Below are 23,244 nucleotides of genomic sequence, written 5' to 3'. Positions count from 1 at the left end.
TATTAAAAAAACTGGAAAAGTACGGGTTTAGGGGAGTGGTTTTGGAATGGTTAAAAAGCTATGTAGGGAATAGGCAACAATATGTACAAATAAATGAATATAAATCTAATTTGATGGATATAGCTTGTGGAGTACCTCAAGGTTCAGTACTGGGTCCAAAAATGTTTATTATGTACTTAAATGATATCTGCAGAGTATCGGAGATTTTAAAGTTTGTAATATTTGCAGATGACACAAATATACTGTGTGCAGGTGGGGAATTGCCACAGGTTTTGGAAATGATCACACAGGAATTAACGATATTAAAGAAGTGGTTTGATATAAATAAATTATCATTGAATCTCGATAAAACCAAATTTATGTTGTTTGGAAACCAAAAGAAAAACATCGAAGTAGAAATATGTGTTGACAATGTATATTTAGAAAGAGTAAATGAAATAAAATTTCTTGGGGTGATCATTGACCACAAGCTCTGTTGGAAGCCACACATTACTTATGTTCGGGGGAAATTGGCACGGGGCATTGCCGTCCTGGGAAAAGCAAAGCATATGTTGGATCAGAAAGCACTGCACATTTTATACTGTGCTTTACTACTGCCATATATGAGCTACTGTGTAGAGGTCTGGGGAAACACATACAAAAGTAACACACAAACAATAACTATAATACAGAAAAGGGCCATTAGATTAATAAATAATGTAGGGTACAGGGACCATACAAATGCACTCTTTGTCAAAATGCAAGCTATTAAATTCCAAGACTTGGTGAAGCTTAAAACAGCGCAAATAATGTATAAAGTCAGAAATAAATTGCTTCCCAAAGAAATCTGTAAATTGTTCATAGAAAGAGAAGGTGGGTATAACTTAAGAGGGAAATGGAATTTAAAAATACAAAGTGCTAGAACAACTTTAAGAACTATGTCAATCTCAATTGCAGGAGTTAAATTATGGAACAGTCTAACAGAAGAAATAAAAGACAGTCAAAACATAAAACAGTTTAAAGTAAAATATAAAAACCTAATTTTAAATAAGTATAAGAATGAAGAAAACGGGGTTAACCCAGGACGGTAATGTTGCTGGTAATGGTGTTGCGGTTCTTTTTTGGTTGTTTTTTTGTTTTGTTTTGGTTTGTTGTTTTTCCATAACTTGTGTATCTGCAAATATACACATTCTGTATTTTTCATATGAAAGAAACTATACTGTGGTGGGGCTTGCTAATTTCTTGTTTTTGATTTATGTATGTTATGTTTTGTTTTACTTCATATGTTTATATGTTTCATATGTTGTTTGTTTAATTTAAGACAAAAAAAAATTAAATGAATGAGAGGTAAAACTTGAGGGGGTAGGGACAAATAAGTAAATACTTCAGCCTACTCCTTTTCAAACAAATAATGGAATGATATTTTGTAATGATTGTGAAGGCACATGTTTGAAATGTTTGAAATAAAAATGAACTGAACTGAACTGAACTGAATAAGCTGATCCTTTCTTTTGAATTTGGGTGAGTTAAAAATCACTGTTTTATTTCCACAACATGAATAGAAGGCTTAGAGTTTTACACTTTGTGAGCCTTCAAGTGCACGAGTAGCAAATGGGCACAAGGTTTGGGAAAATTGTGAACATTCCTGTTGGAATAAATAAACATGTCCTTGTTGAAAATTGATAGAGCTACTTTCATAGCTGATTCAAAAGGATAAAGCTGCTTACAAACACAGCTTTCAGCTTTTTGATATCCAGGGAGTACACTATTTTATTTTTACAGATAAATAAAAGATGACAGATGATAAGAAAATAAGATAATTCACGTTAAAGAAATAAAAGAAAGAAAGAAACAGAAATACTAGGATAAGGCATGTTGTATGTACCAGTCATGGTGGGCAGTCTTAACATTTGACTTATGCGATCTTTTAATTTTTGTGTTGTAAGCACATTCTGGGCATCATAAGAAGAAGCAGGTTTTTCATTCTCAACTTGAAAATGGAGACCATATTTTTTTCTTCAAAGTTCTTCAAAGTTGAAGTCATTTTTTCAAAATGTGCATGAGCTGTTAGCAACTTAAGCTTTATGGTAATGTGAATCCTGTGCAAGACTTTAAAATGAATTTGTTGAATATTTGTGTTGCACAAAATGGAAAAACTATTATTTATATAGATTGCCCATTGATGTCTAATTATTCACTATTTAGGTCTGATGCCCATTTATTTGAAGAGAGCACACTTTTCCTAATAAAGGACGCAGAGCTTAAAACTATGGATATCAGTTTTGTACTTTGGAGTTTCTTTCAGCTGTATATAAATCGTGTAAAGCTACACTTTCAAGTTGTTCTTACATTCAAGATCAACACACAAAACAGAGATCTGTGCTAGCTACATGGCCCCTTCACTGAAGGTTCTCATAAAAGTTTTTTCATCCTTTAATTTTGTCTGTCTTTGTCTTCATCTGAGTTACATCAGTAATATTTCTTCAATCTTTAATCAGTTTGAATATGTCCTCAGGGTCCTTGTTATTTTAATTGCCAACAATTATGACATGAAAGGACAGGCATGTGTTGCCTAGCTGTTTCAAAAATCTTGCCTGCTGTGTTTTTTTTCCACATCACGGATTTTGACTTCAGATCTCTACATGTAAGAGTCCAAAGAAGCAAAGAAAAAACAGTGGTTTCAACAGGTTTTTGGGATATGGTTTAATGACAGCAAATGTCACTAAGACTTTGAAATGAGTGCGTGTCCGTGTATTATTAAATAGCAAATTACTAAAGGCATTGCTGTAAATAATGAGTTTTAGAGACAATAACGTCTATAGTGGTTTTTCCTGGGATTCAAGGGCTCTTGCTGTTTCCAGGTAAATTGAGAAACCATATAGTCATGTGCACCTGTAGCTCAGGTGGAAGAGCAGGTTGTCTACTAATCACAAGGTCGGTAGTTCAATCCCTCTCTTCTCCAGTTTTCCATAATCCGTGGGCAAGGTAATTACCCCTTTTATAATAAGATTCATGTAAAGACAGCAACATGTGTTTTTGTAATCAATGCTTTGTATTCTTCTCTTCATCTATTTTTATATTTGCTGCTTTTGCCCATGATGTCACTAAAAGTAGCCTTGCACCTGCACTGAATGAATATGCTCTGGAGCGATGCTTTGGAGGTCCTTGAAAGCAAAGCTTTTTGATTTCGAATCACATAAGTGAGGACATTTTATTTTAGTTTCTAGCTGTGTAAATAGATTTGCTCTCAAAAGGAAAAGGGAAGTCTGACCATGGTACATTTCTGGAAGAGTTACTGATACTTAAGTGTTCTCAGTTTTATAAACACATCCCATCCTTCTGTCTGTATGAGTAGTCAAGCGTTTACTCTGTATCACACACAGACGGTCTGTGTCAAAATGTCAACCCATGTAAAAAATATCTTATTTTGCTGAACGAAGCCACGGCTGTTCCATCACTTCATTTTGATGTTCTGTTTCATTAGATTTGTCTCATCAAATGTCTTCTGAATACACTGAATGCATATAAAGCCGAATATGTTTCTTTTTACACCCTTTTTTGAATAATAACTACCTTAATATTTAGTCATCAGTACTGACAAACATTTTCCTCAAATCTAAAAAGATGAGCAGCAAAGAGCCAAGCCTTCACACCTTAGTGTGAGTTACAAACACACCCATCCTGTATGTATAAACTTCTACATAAAACCACTCATAAACAACACATACCCTAACAAAAAAACACAAGTCGTGAACCTCAAACAGGCCTTTAAAGGTTTATTCCAAAGTGAAAACCAGCCTGAACCTCACTCACAAACTCTATAAGTTAAACTCAGTAGGCTAGCCATAAAAGTATACATGCGCGCGCACACACACACACACACACACACACACACACACACACAATTATTACCCTGGTGGCCACTAGAGTGCTGTGCTGTATTACAGATAGAACTCAAAAGAGTCTTTATCATGACATTTTTAAGTTGCACTACTGCTTTCTGGGACTGACCACTGGGGCTACTATCTGCGAAGTGTTTCTGAAACAGAGACAACAACAAGCCACAGTGAGCAGAAATCATATGTGCTGGCAAAATGTCAGACAGCCTGTGATTTACCTCTTCTGTCTTAGAACTACCCAATTACTATAATTTTTTAAATGATTTCATTAGAGTTTATTTAATAAGATGATGGAAAGATGCCAGTGTGAAATTGGTAGTTTGAAAGCTTTGTAAAAGCAGCAGAGGATGACTATAATCTAGGGGGGGATAGGAGCTGTACATTAATAATTAACGATTACATCACAGGCCAGAGTTTCTGGATTTGAAAGATCACTCTCAAATCAAAGCCAAAAAGAAAGAAAATCTCTGCCTGCAAGCTTATGATTGCCCAGGGTCCCATCCACTTTCCATTTATATTTAACTTCTCAATAACAGCGGCCAATACACCAAGCAACTGTTCAGACATTTATATATTAAAGCAAAAGAATCACTTGACAAATCCATTTTTGGGGGCTACTGATTTATTTCTCACTTCCTAATCGAAGGCATCATTTATGGAAGTTATGTATAGCAGTTTGTACAGTTTGTTCTATGAAAGAAATTAGATTCAAATATTTTTCAAAGGAAAAGAAATGGGAGTTTAATTCATTATAAACATTAAACCTTGTCACAGTGAGCTTCTTACTGTGTTCCAGAATTGCACACATGCAGCTATGAGTGAAATGTCTCAGGTTTCATGCTGTTCCCCACTCCTGAAATCATATCATGCACAGTTAAGACACAAGAAATTTGCTTGAAAATGATTTAGGAACTAGAAAAAGATTTCCAGGAAATGCTGCATACGGACTGATTCAAGCATCTTTGAAGTGCTAGTGTTCATGTGAAGTACACAAAATTTTGGTTGAAGTACTTCAGAAATTTGAAGCAAATGCTATAATCTCTCCTTCGCCACCTCCTTGTGATTGGCAGAGAGCAGTAAAGGAGACAGAGGGCAGATACTGTGTCTATACAGATTCAAATCAATAGTTAGCATATAAAAGCCTTCCCCAAGACTGATGTAGAGCTGCCATTAATGCTTTGGAGGTAATACAAACTCAGCATGGTGAGGAAATTGTTTAATCAAACTGTGGTCTGAGTACGGTATCTGTCTAATAACATGACATTCAGATAAAAATTTCTAACTCACATAATATTTGTGTTCATAGGTTACAAATTAGACCTGTTAAAGGAACAGGTATATTACTTAGCTATCAATGGTATTATTTTAGTTTTAATGCTCTAAATTGATTTTTAATTTGCAGATAATCATAATGTATCAGTATTTAAAAGTTATAATGAGTATAACAGATGTTTTTTGTCTTTTGATAACTGTTTATATGATTTATATATATATAAGAAATTATGTATGCATAAAAAGACAAACTAAATAGATTGCAAAGAACAATGTCAATGGAACCTGCAAATAGTTTTCTTGCCATTATGTGTGTAATATTACCCATACCACATCACATACTAAAAAATAATTGACTGTTAATGTAACAATAAAATAATTACACCAGGAAAATGGCCCTAAAAAGCTCATTCAACCATATTGCCATAAAACTACTGCTAATATTTAATATTTAAAAACAACATAACATGAAAGATGTAAAACAAGGCATGCTGTATCTTACTTTCACAGTTAGTTTGTTTTAATTTCAAATTTAGAATTTATGAAATAGCTTTGTGCCAGAAATGTTTATTTTAATAATTAATAAAAAAATTTGCTTTGTAAACGAATTATATATTAAATTGTCTTTTTTCTGTTTCAAAAAGTGTTTGTGTGAACTACTTCATGAAATATCCATAATGAAAAGAAGGGTAGAATAAATCAGACCAGAGTGAAGGTGGGAACTTTGTGCAATATTAATATTTCCATCATGTTGAAAGTGAAACATGATCCTTTGGTTGAAAGTCACAAGGGGTTACATAACCGGTAACTGTTCAGCACCATCAGATTCCTCAGTATTCAGCAGTGCATGTATGCTATACTTGTCCTTGTTAGATTACTCTTACAAACACACTCTCAAGTCTTCTGCATTTTTTTGCAAATGCATCTTTTTGGAAAGACCCTTCACCTTTTGAGCAAGAAAATTTGAATAATTAGCAGCAAAGAAGGCTTACTTTTAACAAACTGCTCTCATCTCAGGGGTGCTTAACATATTAAGTGCTTCACATTTTCTTTGTTCTCACACATTAAGGCGCTGCATTACGGTCTTCAGTCTTGTATTTGTGAACATTAATCATCACTAATGACCTTCATTAGTACTTAACTTATTCTATCTAAGTCCATGCATGTTTGCTGTGCCAGCTGAGAGCAGACTTGGCCAATTATGTATATATAATAGTTCATACAAGATGGAATTAATGTCACTGAAGTTGGGGATATTGATGGGTTTCAGCAAGACCTTCTAAATAGTTGAGCATATTTGGCTGATGAATTCATTAACGGTAATCAGTTTCAACTGGCTCTTGCCACGTGCATTGAAATGAAACAAAAAAGCCGCGTGCCCTTTAGAGTTGTTTAAATTTTCACGCAAATATATCACCTGATTAATTCAAATAACTTTGTTAATTTGTGCCTCTGATTATCTGCCTTGTCTGTGATATAGCACCTCATTAGAACAGACTAGCCAGAAGGCATTCATAGCACCCCAGCTAAAAAATTTAATATTCTAAACAATTAATATTGATATACAGAGGTATAATGTAAGACAACATAATTAAATGTAGAGTTATTAAATAAATACTGAAACACACTTCTCAAAAGATGAGGATGAGAAGAAGAATACAAGGTGATAATTTAATACTTCACCTGAAGTACTAAAGTGCACTTTACTTTTTCTGAAGGACGATGGAAAAACTGCAGAGGAGAAAGTATAAAAAGTATATCCTGTGTTATTTATTTATTTCAAAATTAATTAATTCATTTTAAACCAATGTTAATGAGGAAGAGTTATTTTTTCCTCAACGCCTCAGGACCTGGAATCAGTGGCATCTATTAGTTTGCTACACTGTTGCTTTTGTGGTCCATGGAGTAATACCCCCACACCTTCAAACTCCACTGAAGCCAAGAAACTCAAGGCCACCTAGAAAAGCACTAGGCACACACACACACACACATACGCATGCACACTATTGTGTACATCTTCCAACTCACATCTGCAGTTGAAACAAGCTGCTTACAAGAAGGTCATTCAGATTCTCCAAGTTCCCATCAAAGAAGTCAGAAGTCATGTGTAGAAAAAATGTGCCTGCATTAGAATATAGTGGATAAAATCATTTTCACAAACGAATCTTCCACAAATAGTTGTGTAAGTGGTACTTTTGAATAAACAGAATAAACAGTGAAAATTAGTCGAGCTGAGTAAATACCTAAGCGTGAGCCCTTCCAAATTTGAATTAGTTAATGTACCTACATATTTTCACAACTGTGACTTTGTTCTTGTTAAAGCTATCATTAATTAATTGAAACAATATTGTATTGCTGTTATTATAGCGTGCCCTCTTTTTAGAAACCAATACCCAGAAGGAAGGAAACATGCCTGAAACTCATCATGATTTGCAGATTTGAACATGTTTGAATGATGGAGCAGTGAATAGAACTTTTTTATAACCTTAGTGTCATTTTATATTCATAGTGCAGCCTCATATTTAATCTGCTTCCATTTTTGCTGTCCTCGATTTGGTTGAGACTGTTCTTATTAGTCTCCATTTTCTAAGCATAGGCTCAAAATACCCAAAGGCTATGTTGGCTATGTATTGTTGTTATTTCTTGTTCTTTTCTGCAAATATTCTTTTAGAACCTCGACAATTATAGCAGTAGTGCTTTGATTTGTGTACACCTAAACAGCAGGCAAATCCAAAGCAGCTCATTTAATTCGGAGCAATACGAAGGCGACTACATATTTAATGACTTCGTCCTTAATTGAACATGCTGTGACATTTCCACTAAAGAGGTAGGAGCTTTAAAATGTGCTGAGGAGTAAAACTCTGAAAGGATAATTTGCTGCGATTAATTTACGCATCTTCTTACAAACAAACAGAAAGCAGACGTTAATGATTTGCATTATATGAGACAGTGTTACCTGTAAGATCTCCCACATCCAAGTGTTCGATATGGTGTTTCATGATGGATCAAAACATACAAGATGTGCATATTTTACAGAGCTGAGCGTTGTCAACCATGCAGTGTTAAGAGGCGATTCGCATCCTAATAATACTTGATGTACACATACATCTTCTGCCCAGAGGTGCAGATACAATAAGAGGAGCCTCAAAACAATGAATGAATAAAACAAGACTTGTGGCGACTGTGAGAAAGGGTGCTTTTAATTTTCCTCTCCAGATCAGTCTCTGAGCAGCACTGAATTTTTCAGTAGTCTATCAGTATTGGTGCCTAAGAGGAAGCCTGTCAAACAGAGCTCTGTTGTCTGTCGCTGTTTCTTGTGTATGATGGCAGAGCAACTGAGAAAGGTTTTGTCAGCAGACAAAGAAACCTTTTAATCACAGAAGGGGCCTCAAAAGACAGCCAGGGCAGCATGTTCTAATTGTGTGGCTCTTCATCTAATATTCCTAAAGGTGGAAAACACTGTGAACAGATTTTAGGCTGAGCCAGGGAAGTTAAATCTATAATCTACAGTCTCAAGTAGCATTCTTCATCTCAGGGCAGATCTTGTTTTGGGAGTTGGTTTCAAGTTGTTTTTGACTTGTGTGTTTCACTGCTGCTGTGTGTCATTTCTTATGAGTTCTTTCCTTTGTGATGAGAATAAGAATTGGGTCTGGAGTAGCTTGCTGGAACACAGTTAAAAAACAATATTAAAATTAAAAATATTGAAAAAAAAAAATATTGAAAAAAATATATTTGGAGTCTTCACTAAAAGGCATCTGTGTTTAAAAATTGAAAGCCCCCAGCCTTTTACTAACCTAACATTTGTGATTTCAATAGCAATAATTTGGCTGGTATTCAGTTTGTTGATGAATAACTGAGACCACTGGGTATTGTTTTTCATTCAGACATAATGGGCACAATATGTTACAGTGACATGGCAATGTCTTTGTAGACAGACCATCTTAAATTCATTCATCAATCTGGGTCCTTGTGTTTGATGACTGGTTGGCATTTGGTGAAGACTGAGTGCAGGAATGGTGTCTGGTCTGTGATTCTGCTTTGGCATTATTTAGAACAGCAGAAGGCTCAAAGAGACATTGCACACACGCAAGAAAAGGTCACAGAGAAAAATGGAAAACAGCAGCAAATTGCCTCTCCAGCCCATTACTGGTCTTTCTTACCACAATATGTTACCCAGTTTGGCATGCTGGAGGGCCAATGTGAACTATTGGCTCTGACTTAGGACAAGAACAAGTTAATCTGGTCTGGGTGCTTCCCTCTAGTCAACACAATCTATTTTCTTGTTTATTTGACTTACTCAGGTGAAAAAGGAAAAGAAAAAAAAGGAAATGACCCTTTTTCGAATATTTGCAGTGTTTAACTTTTGATTATATACTTACCTAAAACCAAGGTGTGAATATATTGATAATGACACTTTGAAGTGTGACATTTAATAATATGAGAAGACTCTAGTGAGCTGAATTTACTCCAGAAAGCCCAAGGCTGTTTTTTCTTCCAGATAAGTTGTTCATTTTTTCCTGTTTGTTTATTTTCGCTCCGAAATAAATGAAAAAGTGTTATAAATGATTCACAAGAAATTGCAGTCGCTAAAGCTAATGTTCTTTTTCATTCATTCCTGAGGTTTGTGACTAACAGTTGTACATCTGGTCTCTGAATGAGGATGTCATATCGTCATGACAGATTGGATAAACCCACAGAGTTCATGAATGACTGTGGCACTGCAAATGATTTGAATTTCACATTCCCGAACTCTCATATTTATCAGAATGAAAAAAGCACTGTAATCAACGACATTTGCATTTATGCAAAATATGTTTACTGTAGGGCACCATTTTTGCTTCAACTGACCTGTTCATTGTTTCATTCTTACATAATATTGCTATTCTGTCTCAAAATTGCTCATTTGCATCTGTCCAGCCTGCACAAAGAGATGTAATCCTGACATGTTCTTGGGGTCTGGTTTCCCCATTATAAGTGAAATTGGGATATACTCATTTTTGTCAGTTTCCTTGCAAAATTAAATTACTGGCAGCAACTATTTTGTTCACAGTGAGCCTGTTGTAATCTGTAACAATAGTTTCTTTCTTTGAAACTGTTAGGATCCTGTGTTTTGTAGAACATTGGCTTAGCAGTATAAAATGCAGCTTATGTGTATGTTCAATGAGGAGGATCTAAAATCACTCATTTGCTTGCTTTCCTGTCCTTCTCTACTGCTTGTCCGTTCTTTGCATCACTACCACTTTCCCACACTGTCTATCTCAGTACTCACATGATTACTCTAGTCCCTTTCAGACTTTCCTGTTCTCCCTTTCAGACTACCATTCATGCAAACCACTTCCTCCTCATCTTCACTTCACCTGGATCACAGACTCAAGCCTACAAGCTTCAGTCTTGATCTTCACCACCAGCATCTAGACTACTGGACATTCTGTAGTGCTGAAAACAATTTATTACTTTAAAATGTATCAAAGTGACAAACCCAATTCTGTAAAAGTTGGGAAACTGTGTAAAAAACTGTGATTACAAATTTCTATGATTACGAACAATTTCAGAATGTTACTCCAAAGTTCACCATGCCATCCACAAATACAGCTTAAAGCTCTATCATGCAAATAATTCAACTAAATTCAGCTTTATTTATATCACAAAAACAGCTGATTCAAGGCTGTTTATATTGGAAGGTAAAGACCCTACAATGATACAGAGAAAAAAGACAAAACCCCCAAAATCAGATGACACTCTATGACCAAGCACTCTGGTGACAGTGGGAAGGAAAAACTAACTTTTAAAGAAACTTCCAGCAAAGCCAGACTTTGTGACTGTGACTGGCCATCTGCTGTGACCACTTGGGGTAAGGGAGAAAGGCGGGACAAAGGCATGCTGTGGAAGAGAGCCAGATATTTATAATAACTAATGATTAAATGCAGTGTGGTGTATAAACACAGTGATTGAAAAAGGTGAAGGAATAAGAAATGCATCATCTGAGCAGCCTAGACCTATTGTAGCATAACTAAAGAAGGATTCAAGATCACCTGAATCAACCTGAATTATATTCTTTGTTTTTAACATAATATTAAAAATATAAAACTTGTTTGTCTCCCGAATTCTAATTTAAAATATTTGGTGCATCATGACACAAAAATATGGCAGAGATGATCAGGACAGTTCAGTAGCTAAAATCCTACATCAGACAAGAACGGGACACTACTCCTCTCATAAAAGTTCAGCAACTGGTCTCCTCAGTTCCCATACGTTTACTGGCTGCTGTTAAACAAAACGGGAATACTGATCAACTATTCTCCCTGTCCCAGCTTTTCTAAGATCTGTTGCTGCTATCAAATCTAGAATGGTACATCTCCTCAGTTTAAACATTTGATATTGTTCTATTGTGAATCATTTTTAACATTAAAATGTTAACATCTTATATGGTATCCCAACGTTTCTGGATTATATTTTGATTGGAATATTACTTTAAGACACATTTGCCCAGGGGCTGGACCAGAAAGCTTAGTATTAGCTATTCAGGGACTACATTATATTCGATTAAATAAAAAGTGTGTGGGTTGCCTGATACTGTACATGTTGTTGGGTTGGGAGAGCTAAGTGATTTTTCACTCCCTTTGTAGAAAATTGCATAAAAGGCTGCTACATCATATTCAGCTTTTTAAACTCACACCTGTTGCTGTTATTTGGGTCTACCAAGTTCAAACAACCTCTTTAAAATGTACCATTAAGAAGCATGGCCACGTCCTTGCAAGTACACATGTTAGGTTTTGTCAGTGTCCATTACATTCTCTAAAGCTCTATTCAAGTAATTTCTTCAATTTTAAAAGAAGAAAAAAAATACATGTAACCACAGAAAATTCTGTTAAGGGCTGTTAGGTTTGAGGCACAGATGCTGGGATGATTTAGAACAAGTTTTACTCACTGCTATTACTGTCTAGAATAGGTGTTCTGAAACTTATAGTGACAGAAAAACTAACATTTTAAATGTTTAATGGCCTGATAAATTAGTTAACTAACTATCTTTACTGCTTAAGAAAATATATTCCAGTGAGTTCCCAGTCACACAGACTTAGAGACCTGTCAGCGACCCCTTGACAACCTCCAGTCCATGGAGAATAATCAGTGCTTCCTGATCAGCTGGTGAATGGTTGATGGAGCTTCCTGGCAGTGATAGTACTCTGTTTGGTGAAATTGGTCACAAAGTAACATGTAACATGTAACATGTTGCAATTAAATCTTCCTTGGAATTTCTTTGGTTGCTTACAGATGATCACATTTGCCTCTTGTTTGCATGGAAAATGCTGACTTGTCTGAAAGCACTTCGAAGGCAAACCTTTTCAAATTTACTACTGCTCAGCCAGTTGTTGTGAGTGTTTGAAGACAAGTTGGTTTCAGTGCAAACTACAGCTGTTCGTGGCTTTCTGCTACTGACCAAAGCAGGAGGTTTTTGGTGCAGCACCCTCTTTGTGACCAGTTTCACCCAGGGACAGCCAGCAACTGCCACTCACCAACTGGTTGGGAAACACATAATCTTCCTTAGTGGCTGGGGAATGCCAGGGATGTTACTGCCTGATATCTAGGGCTGACTGACTAAAGCTTTGTAACTTACAATTATTGAAATAGTGCACACTTACATGTTATGAATTGAACTGCCTTTATTCTTTAGTAAACACTAACAGATGTGTTATCTGGAAAATCAAGCTTTCCAACAGCTTGATGTTAAGTTACCTATATTGCTAAACTAAATCAGCAACATGTCCTGAACCATTTAGAGTGAGTACACCGCTTATCATGACTTAAAACTGCATCTGAGAATCAATGCTGACACGTGTCTGTGAGTGTGGGGGGTGAGGCGGTAGTAGCTGATGAGGTTAGGGAGGTGTGTGGGTCTCTGTGGTATTTGCTTCAGTTTACAATCTGTTTGGAAAAGACTCACAGCACAGGCTCAAATGTTCAAGGCTGTGTTTTTTCGAGTGTATCCAGTGTCCAGGGCTCGTCAGGCATACAGCAAAAATCTGCCAGTTTAATGTGCTCACTGAACAGGAACATTGTGTTTGACTGCGGCTGTTCTTATCTGCCCCTTGGTAGTATCCTACTCACATTCTAATTTACTTTTCACTGAAAGGCATTTTTGTTATTAAATTATTCAAATGAAGACTGCCACAGTATATGAAATAAACTTAAAGAGAATGGGCTTAGATTCCACTTTAGGCAATAATGGCTGCTTGCCATTTTCCAAAAAGAGAATCATTTAAACCAATAACCCTCAAACCATGTAGGAGGGGAAAAGCAATAAAGCCTACTCTGTCATGTGGATACCACACAACAAGAAGTGGTAAATCAAAACCCTCTATGAAGAGCATTTCCATCTAAGTATCAATGCCAGTTATATTAAGTAGAAGGTATAATTCTTTGCTAATTTAATGCAATTCATGTTGCTTTAGATCATTTTTGTATATCGTCTTTGTTAAAAATATATAAAAAGGTAGAAATGTAGGTGGAATCAAAAGGGTGACCTACAGGGTTTAAGTTTATCATATGAAACTAATTCACTATTTCATTAATCTGACCATAACAAATAACACATGGGAAACAAAGTACACTAGCCCCACTTTTTCAGGAGTGTGTTCACTGAAGTGAAGAGCATAGCAGCATTTTTCAGAGCTTTGTAGAAGGTTTCAAGCTGAATTTCCACAAGTAATCTTTCAAGAATTTATTAGCTTAAGCTTTGACGCCACAAGGAGATATTTTGAGTGGAGTCTTACTTCCACTAGTGGTGGATTAACCATGTGTTGACAATAAATGTGATATTTATTTCATATCATAAACGACTGTGTGAATATTCTTTTTGCATGATTTAGTACACTAGATCATTGCACTTTGTTTTCTGATTTGGTTAGAGGAAGAAGTTAGAGGGTAATCTCCCTGTTAGCATTTATGATATATTATGGTATTATATTTCAATAAACATCATTATTGTGAAGTTTTTTGGCCATGATAATTGTTTTCTGAAAATCCGATATCTTGGCATCCCTAACTTGGATGTTGTCAGGTATATCATTTGCAGAGACTGATCCATTTAGTTTCAAGCCATATTAAATTGACTAGAAATGTCTGATGTTTGGATGGGACAGCTATGTTAATTTCACTCCTTTGTGGAAAATGACATGAAAGACCATCACATCATATTCACCTCATTACATTTGTACCTGTTGCTTGCCATTTAGTGCTTCTGAAGTCCAATAGTGTAGAGAGCCAAAAACATAAAAGAACAACAACAAAGCTGAAATCTGACAGGTCATTGCAACATCTGTGGTACGGCACACACACACACACAAAAGGAAAAGACTGGCAAGAGTGATGATTGTGAAAAAGTAAACTTTTTTGAAAGTAGTTTAAATTACAGGAAAACTGCACTAGGAGGAAATTTCATTTAGTCTAAACTAAGTCATGCTATTTTGTAAGACAGTGATCAAAATACACTACATAAACACCACATACCATTAAAAAATATCACATGAAGTACAAAGCAAAAGAAAATGAACTCTTCCTTCAAGACATGCCAGCCTAGGTAAGGCTATTGCACCAAGCAGCCTTATTTAAAAATGTCTTACACCTACTAATCTATATGTGGTTCAAATATCTTTATGCAGGTAAGGGAATACCAAAGCTGATTCAGTTCATCTGGATGTTGTGTTTTCAGTGGTAGAAACCACTCATACGAGTGGCTTCTTCACTCTGTACAGTCTAGCCGAGACTGAAGAAGTCACATGGATAAATGATGAAATATTTCTCCCTCTGAAAAAACTACATCCAAATGAACAGAACAAACTTTCTGGCATATATATGTAAGTCATTACTCCCCAACGAGACCGTTTATACATTGCTGCACCTCCTTGTGGATGGTGAAGGACATGCAATTTCTTAACTAGATGTAAATAAATAAATATATAAGTAAATATGTCACTTATTTTTCACAATGCACTATATCTCTTTTATTTTTCAAAAAGTCTTTGATAGTATCTGATTGATGTTCAATGGTTACCTAGGTTCAGTCAATCCTGAGCACACGGTACACCTCACCTGCCAACACAGCAGCACAAGAAAATCTTTGAAAAGGTGAATTTTAGATATCTCAATATCAGATGATCTGATACCCTTGCTTAGTCTATAAATATGGTGTCAGTGATAGATGGTCAAGATATTTTATAAATCAGGCTTTCATAACAGCCAGTGCCGAACTGCTGTCATACTGTTGTATGCCTGCTATCAGATCATCTCTGGCTTTGCTGGTAAGTAACAGTGTAGGTGGGTGTTATTCTAAAGAGCGGGTCCTTGCAGGTATTTTCTTTGCTTGCTGGCTTTACCAGTAAATAGCGGTCTCTGTTTTATCATCATTGTTTATTGTGTAATTCTGCCGGACACTGTTGGTGTGTGTAGCTTGTTCTCCGTACGTATTTGATTATTATTTTTTTCATTGACAGATGTTATGTGGTTAGGTTATCATTAGGACAGATATCACATAGGAAGGCATGCATGACTAATGCACATTTTACAGCATATAACATTTATACATATTTTATTCATGTGCATATTGAGAGTGCTACCCAGAACTCTAACACATGCTGTGCTCCCCAACACTGTTTCTATTATTTACATCCAAAGCCAATACATAATGCAAATGTGGGCATATTTTTTATGTAATGCAGTCAGAAACAAGGTTCTGGAGTAAAACTGGGGTAGTGGATGGGTGTATGAGGTTGGAGTTCTCAGTCTTTTGATGTCTTCTAACATTTGATAGCAATGAACTGTTTCGCCATTTAACAAAAATGAAGAATAATTAATAATACAAAAAGATGCACCTGAATGCATTGTGAGGCAGGGTATTACACCACAGGAAGGTTTACACACTCTTCCCCCCCAAAAGAGACAAAAAATAAAAAATGCTGTTCTGCGTTACCATTAAACCAAATATTACCTATTAAAAATCCTCTGAATACCTCCAACAAAATGGCTTTGGAATCACCAAAGGCAAATGGCAATAATTTCTGTAACTCATTTTTACAACACTTCATCCCCAGAAAGCTGTAGAAAAATGTTAACTTTGCTCCTGCTGAAAGTGACTTCAGGCCCTGAAGCACTTTGGCAATTAATTAGAGATTTCTAATGATGGAACCATAGTTATGAATAATCTTGTCCCAAACCGCCAGAGTTAGCATAACCTTAAGGGAGCTCTACATGCAGGCTTATTGTAAGTATCATTACTATTCGTTTAATTCTTCCAACCATTATATATCACCCTTTGCTATCTACCATCTGATAAAATCTGTTTGCATTGCTCTGATCACAGCTCAAGTCAGACATTAAATAAACCAACAGTTTGTTTATTATTACCCATTCCCTTTTTCGCATTGAGAGTTTAGTAATTTTATAGCATCTCTGAGTGTTTTTTTTCCTATTAACATCACAGGAAGGATTACTGTTGTGGATTAGAAGCACTGAGTCATGTGTGGGTAGAACAGGTAAGCAGAAGCGAAGTGTTGCTATGGTGTTGGATTTGAAAGTACTCTTTATGTTTCAAGATATCAGACTTGCGTGGGCAAAGTCTGTGCAGTTGTCATCCAGCCGACCTCCAAGCTCAAGTCACATTTCTCTGTGCAGCATTTGATCTCAAATACAATGATAGATGGATAAATCAGAACTGTGTTTGCAGCAATAAAACTGTGAAAATGAGTCAAAAGCTTGTTTAAAGATACAGCAACATGGAAAAACATCAAATTATTAATACTTCTGCAAGATATTTTGAAAGAAAAATAGTAACTATAAAAAGTTGCATATGAAGAGTGGAGCTGAAACACAAAGAGGAAAATGGCAAAACTAAAAGAGCCACATGTTAGCATTTGAAGAGAAACCAGCAGGTTTCTGCCTTCCAGCAGAAGGAACCTGTTTTAGAAACCTACATTGCCTCTCATTAAATGTTCATAATATAACTATGTCATCCAGTGCAATCATTAATTTTTCAATAGCCAATAGCCAAAACTCATTAAATTTTACTTCAGCTCTACATCTACTCTACATTGGCAGTAAAACAACACACAAAAAATATAATTTCCGTGCTAACAGAATGATTTGTTCTGTAAACAGTTGAGAAAATTTCCCCCAAAATCACATATTTTCCTAAATATTTGCTTTACATAAATTCAAAACTGTAACTATTAAACACTAACTTTCTAAAGCAAAATGCCAACTGAATGAGATTAAGAGTTAAAAGAATACAGTATAAAAAATATAACATCAACTGTCCACAATATGCTGAACATGTCATCCTTTTGTGTAGTTTTCAAATTCTGAAAGCATATCATTGCAGATAAAAATATCTTATCATATCCTGCAGACACTATCACCTGTGAAGAGAACAGCACAACCCCCATAGTTAAGCTCTGGCATGCAAAAGCAAAGCTCCAGTAGACAAACACACATTCCAAAAAAAAATAATAAAAAACCCACCACACAATGACTTCTACTTCCCTTGTTTTCTTCCTCAGACAGGCATCCCAGTGGGCTGAACATACTGGCTGATATACTGTACAGCATGTGTACAAAAAAGTCCCATCAGTGCAAAAAGTGATCCAGCTCAGTCACAAATTGTTTGCCCTCTCTGCCTCAACATTCTGTGTGCCAGCAAATAACATTTTTAAGAGGCAGTACCTGACAATGAACCCCCCCCTCAGGTATCTGGAAACTGTTGTCTTCCCACCAAATTCAACAATGCAGAGTCAAAATCTCTTTCAGTACAAGTGAAAAAAATATTCATGTGAGTAGCAAACAGTAAACAGGTTATTTAATGATTTATCCAAATAAATGGTAATATGTTTAATAACCAAGTATGGAAAAAAGACTGGAATCATTTTTTCTTTCTAATTCATTAATGCAGGCTTTTCATTGCAATCAATGTTGGAATGACTCTTAATGCAATTAGTGTAGGCTGCATAAATTGGACTCAAGTCAGAATCAAGTCTTTGCTTCACTTTTGGTCAGGTTGGTTAAAAAAATAAATATGAACAATTATGTCTGCAAATATGAAAGTGGTTACATGGCATCATAATACTGTAGTTTCCATCCAACTCTAATTGATTTGCTGCTGCCAACATATGTGATTAGACTTGTTCTTCATTCTTCTCTTCCCTGCATTCTGCAGCTTTTCTTTAAAGTGTGATAGTATCTTGACAGGGTTTTGCCTATCTTTTAGCTCCATTCAGAGTCACCGCTTCACATACTTGTGTGAAACATCAATTGTCCAGGGTCCTGTTGCTGTAAAATTTCCTCTAAAACCCAATTAGAATCTGACACCTCTCTTTGAATATAGCTTTATTATATCACCAAGTGACCTCCTTTTATTCACAAAAGTACAATTTTGCTGTTATGCTTAGATATTCTGGCATTCTGATTATGTTAACTTAAATTCAACATAAAGGATGGGCATAGCTTCCACATCTGAAGGCAGAAAGTCCTTAAATCTAAATTATTCCTAATGACCATTTTCCTTGACAAAATGACCGCACTGCATGTGATTCATGTTCTTACCTTATAAAGTCCTATTTAATACAACACGATGTTCATTCTATAAATTATAGACCCTGACAGAGTAAAATTGAAGCTCAACTAAGATATGCCCCAGAGCTTAGCTACTCTACAAGTCCATACTTATTGGTTTTTCAGTTAGATCTACCACTAACTCCTGACATGTGTTAAAAAAAAATAGATGGTTATGGCCAAAATAGTTAAACGGGCCTTCAAAAACCAGTGTGTGATGTTGTGGTTGTAACCATCGACTGTTACCAGTTTTCATTAGCAGAGGCATCAGAAACGAACAACAGTACTGTGAAAAGCTATGAACTCCTGGTAAACCAGCTGCGCACATCACTGGGGCCCTGTGGTGTTATTTTAAGCATGAAAGCATCCTAATAAACTCTTAAGCACTCACAATGATTAGCTATTGCATAACTGTGCCAGGGTTAAAGCCCAGTTTTAATGTAGTTTGGGTATTACTAGGCTTTGGTCTTGGGCTGTATTCCAAAAGGACAATTTAGGAGAATTACTGGAGGCACTTCAAGATGTCAAGATACCCATTCCATCAATGAAACTTTGTGCTGCTGAAGAAAAATACATCTCTCACATGTGGCCTTTGCCAATTTGCCACATGCATACTTTAAATTAACTAACATACAACAGTACAGCTGACTGACTGCCAGACCACTGCATGCTTTATTCTGTTTTTCTTTCTGATTAGAAAAAGAACTGTCCACTGTGTGGGCTGATGCACAGAAATTCATAACAACATAATAGCAGCAGCCTTTTGATTTCATTTGAGCACATTTATAAAGAGAACATTTTTGTGTTAGGAAGAGGTGGGAAGAATTCATGGTATTCATATGGGTTACTACACTTACATATATACAGCATCTTTTGCACATATGCTGTTTAACATCACTGTCATCGCTAATATCTGCAATCGCATTAGAAAGCTAAAAAAAAGGAAAAAACAAATACCAATAAAGCACTGTGAGCCCTTATGCACTCCAGAGGATTTTTTTTGTTTTGTTGTTTATTAAAAATGAATTAAAGTGATGTTCACTTTGGCAGGAAGCCTTGGATACACCAAGCAATTAAATGCATTATCACTTCTGAAATACTGATTTTTCAATGTTCTGGCAGGTACTCTCCATGCTTCCATTGAGAAAAAAATTATGTAAAGGAAAAACAAAGTGGCATGAATGCTCAAATGGAGACTTTGAACATGTTATTTATTTATTTATTGTTAATATTTATTTTGCTTATTACCAGCATTGTTCCACAGTACCAAAAGATATATGGAAAAATTTAATGAACACATAATCGCCGTCTCTTTGAGGAGTCTCGGACACTGACTGTGTAAGAAAAATGGATAAAAGTAACCAATGTGCAAGCTGTGCCAAGTAAAGTAGATCCATCCCTGCAAAAACAAACATAATATATTAAATATTACTATTTCAGATGCATAGTCTTTGCCAAAATAATATACTAAACTTCAAACATCTACAAAAATTAAAAAGATTAATCTTGGTGATAAACATAACTGCACGAAATTTTTAGTTTTTCCTTTCATATGATCAGATGGTTGGAACATAAGGCTGTTGGCTCTGTCTTATTCTTTATTTGTATCAGACTTTTGATGATATCCACCAAAGCCTCTAACTTTAATACAAAAAATAACAATTTAGTTATTTTAAAGTTAGGTTAGCTGGTGGCAGAGTATCCAACCAAAGGTCTTGTAAAGAGATGCAGCTGATATCCATTTTCTGGAGATATTTTGGCAACTGATAAAGAATTACTCATTTTTGAATCAGACCTTTTCAAGGGACCTTCAGCCTGCATGGTTCTTGTGAACTGACTGAGAAGAACTGACTCACAGCAGCTTAAATACTGTGAATCAGATATGCTACAATTCCTTACTATATTTTATCCTTTATGAATAAAATCCAAAGACCTCGCAAAAAGACGCATGCACTGCAATTCATTCATTGTATTTGAAAGTTCTTCTATATAATATCTTCTTTATTTAATCTCTATTTCTGTCTAAATTTACAATTTAAATTTACTCTGTGTATAGTAACTATGCTGGGAAATCACATATTCAAACACGCTGTAAATGACAATGAAAAAAATACGTCTTGTCAGACAAACTTTAATCAAGTCCTCAGGCCAGATACAAACAGAACCTGCATTCACTGATAAGTATTCTTATTGTTATTTATTGCAGAGCAAATAATGTCAGTTGAGTTGGCCTTGTTTATAGCTAAATACCATCAATCTGTCCATATATATACATCTTTTCTCAGCAACTTGTTCAAATTAGAGTCATGGGGGATTGGAGCCTATAGCTGTCACAGTGTAAAAGGTGGGGCAAACCCACAGAGCTAAAGCTACAAGTTTAAAAGTTGGTAAGCGGAGAAACCAGTGACCAAAAATACAAACACCATAGATATAATAGCATATACAAACAGCAATGACTATACCCTAATAACAGAAAAAACGACTGGACACCCCTAATACCACATCCTCTACAGGGAACGTTACAAAGTCAGTATAATAAGAGAGGCACCTCAATATCAACTATATTTAATTTTGTGTACATATAAACTGGGATATTTATAATTAGAGCTATTTGTATATATTTTGCTTTATTGCAACATATTGTATTATTTAGTTTAGTTTAGTTATCTGCTGTTTTTACTGTCTTGTGATCACATAATTTTCTCTGGGATTAATAAATTATTCTGATTCTGATGATTCAGTACAAAAGTCACCATACCTAACCTCCATGCTAGGCTTCTGATTGTGTATTCGGTCCAAGAACAGGGTTATTGCACAATTCATCAGGTTAGTTCTGTTGTTAAGTGTTAGATACAGTAGGAGTGCTGGATTTGCTTGCATTAGTATTTTCTTTGTTTTCCACTGGGAAAGCCCAGGCTGTCCTGCTGTACTCTCTGGATATTACGAACTTACCTGATGGACACTACCTGAGCATAAATATTCAAACTCGGTGCCACCATCTGTGCTGCCACATTAGAAATAGCATTATCATTTTACAAAACAAAAGCATTAATACCATACACTTGTAGAATTAGAATACTCCTTTTCAGCCTCAGAAACACTATGGCATTTTTAAGAGTGCACAATTATTCAAATTCTAGACATGTTTTAAAAGCGCAATTTGCATAATGCAAAAAAGGTAGGGCAGGGATTCACAGAGGTGCATTATTACCAGTGACACTGAGGGTAAACAGATGAAAGCACCACAAAATACAGATTTTAATCAAAATAAATGTTATATACTATTATATATAATGCTAACAAAAATACAACGATTTTCCTTTTCATTTTCTTTATGTTTTCATTTTAAACATTATTTAACTTTATATGAGTACTTATGCATGTGTTCACCACGGATTAGTTCTAATATGGTTATCCTAGCTTATTTCTTACAATTACCACTGAATAAAATCCTCTGTACAAAAAATTAAAAACAAAAACAAAAAAACCCAAACTGTTTTTAATTAAAGCCTGTTGCTTAGAAATGCTCAAGCCAGCCTCTAATCTCAAAGCAGCATGATGTTGAGTACAAGGGTAGATTATTTTCAGGTCAAAATTTAATTCTCTTCCCATCAAAATCAAAGACCTGAACAAAGGACGTCACTTCTTCATGTTGTCGAATTGGATTTTTCCCTCCTAAAATGTAAGGGAAAAATGTTGTCTGATGTCTTTACTGAGTAGAGGATGTCAATGAAGCTTTTTATGTGAGCTGCTGTCTAACTGCTTTACTCTGGTCTGCTTCATTTACTTAATAGTTTTCACCTTTTTAGTACAAGCTATTTTACTTTTTTACAGAAAGTAAAAAGTTTCTGCATCAGAAACTCCTGAAACCTGGAAGAAAACACCAAAATGCAGAAGAACAGCATGTGAGAGAGAATGTCTGCATTTAACAGTTGGTGAAATATTTAGTTTGGAAAATCCAACATTTAACTTTAGTTAAATATTTAGTTTAGAAAAACCTTAATTTGGGGTTTACTGAAATATTTAACTTAGGGAACACTCTGCGTGATTTCATTAAATATTCATTTTGGAAATGTAACATTTAGTTAAATATTTAGTTTGGGACCAACTTCTGTTACAGCAAAAGCATTTTTGCATGTTTTTAAATAGTGTCTTAAAACATGTTACAAAATATCACTGAGATGATATGATATGATATAAATATAATGTATTTATTCCACTTATTTTATCCATACAGTTCTTCAGCAGCCACAATATAAAGTTTAGGCTATTCAAAGATCATGACATACCACCTTTTCCTATGGATAACATGTCATATTAAACATATATCCCTCTTGGGAACAGCTAACATTTAAACTAACTGGAGCTGATGAAATCTTACTTGATGAAATGTAGTTGTCCACATTTCACTGAACCAGCAGATCAGAAAAAAACAAAAAACAAATAGGCTATATCTGTAGAGTGGTTGAATTATAATTCACAAATGCGTTTTATT

This window comes from Aulonocara stuartgranti (assembly GCF_965226115.1).
Source record: "Aulonocara stuartgranti genome assembly, chromosome: 4".
NCBI classification, from domain to species: Eukaryota; Metazoa; Chordata; class Actinopteri; order Cichliformes; family Cichlidae; genus Aulonocara; species Aulonocara stuartgranti.
This window is presented reverse-complemented; position numbering follows the sequence as displayed.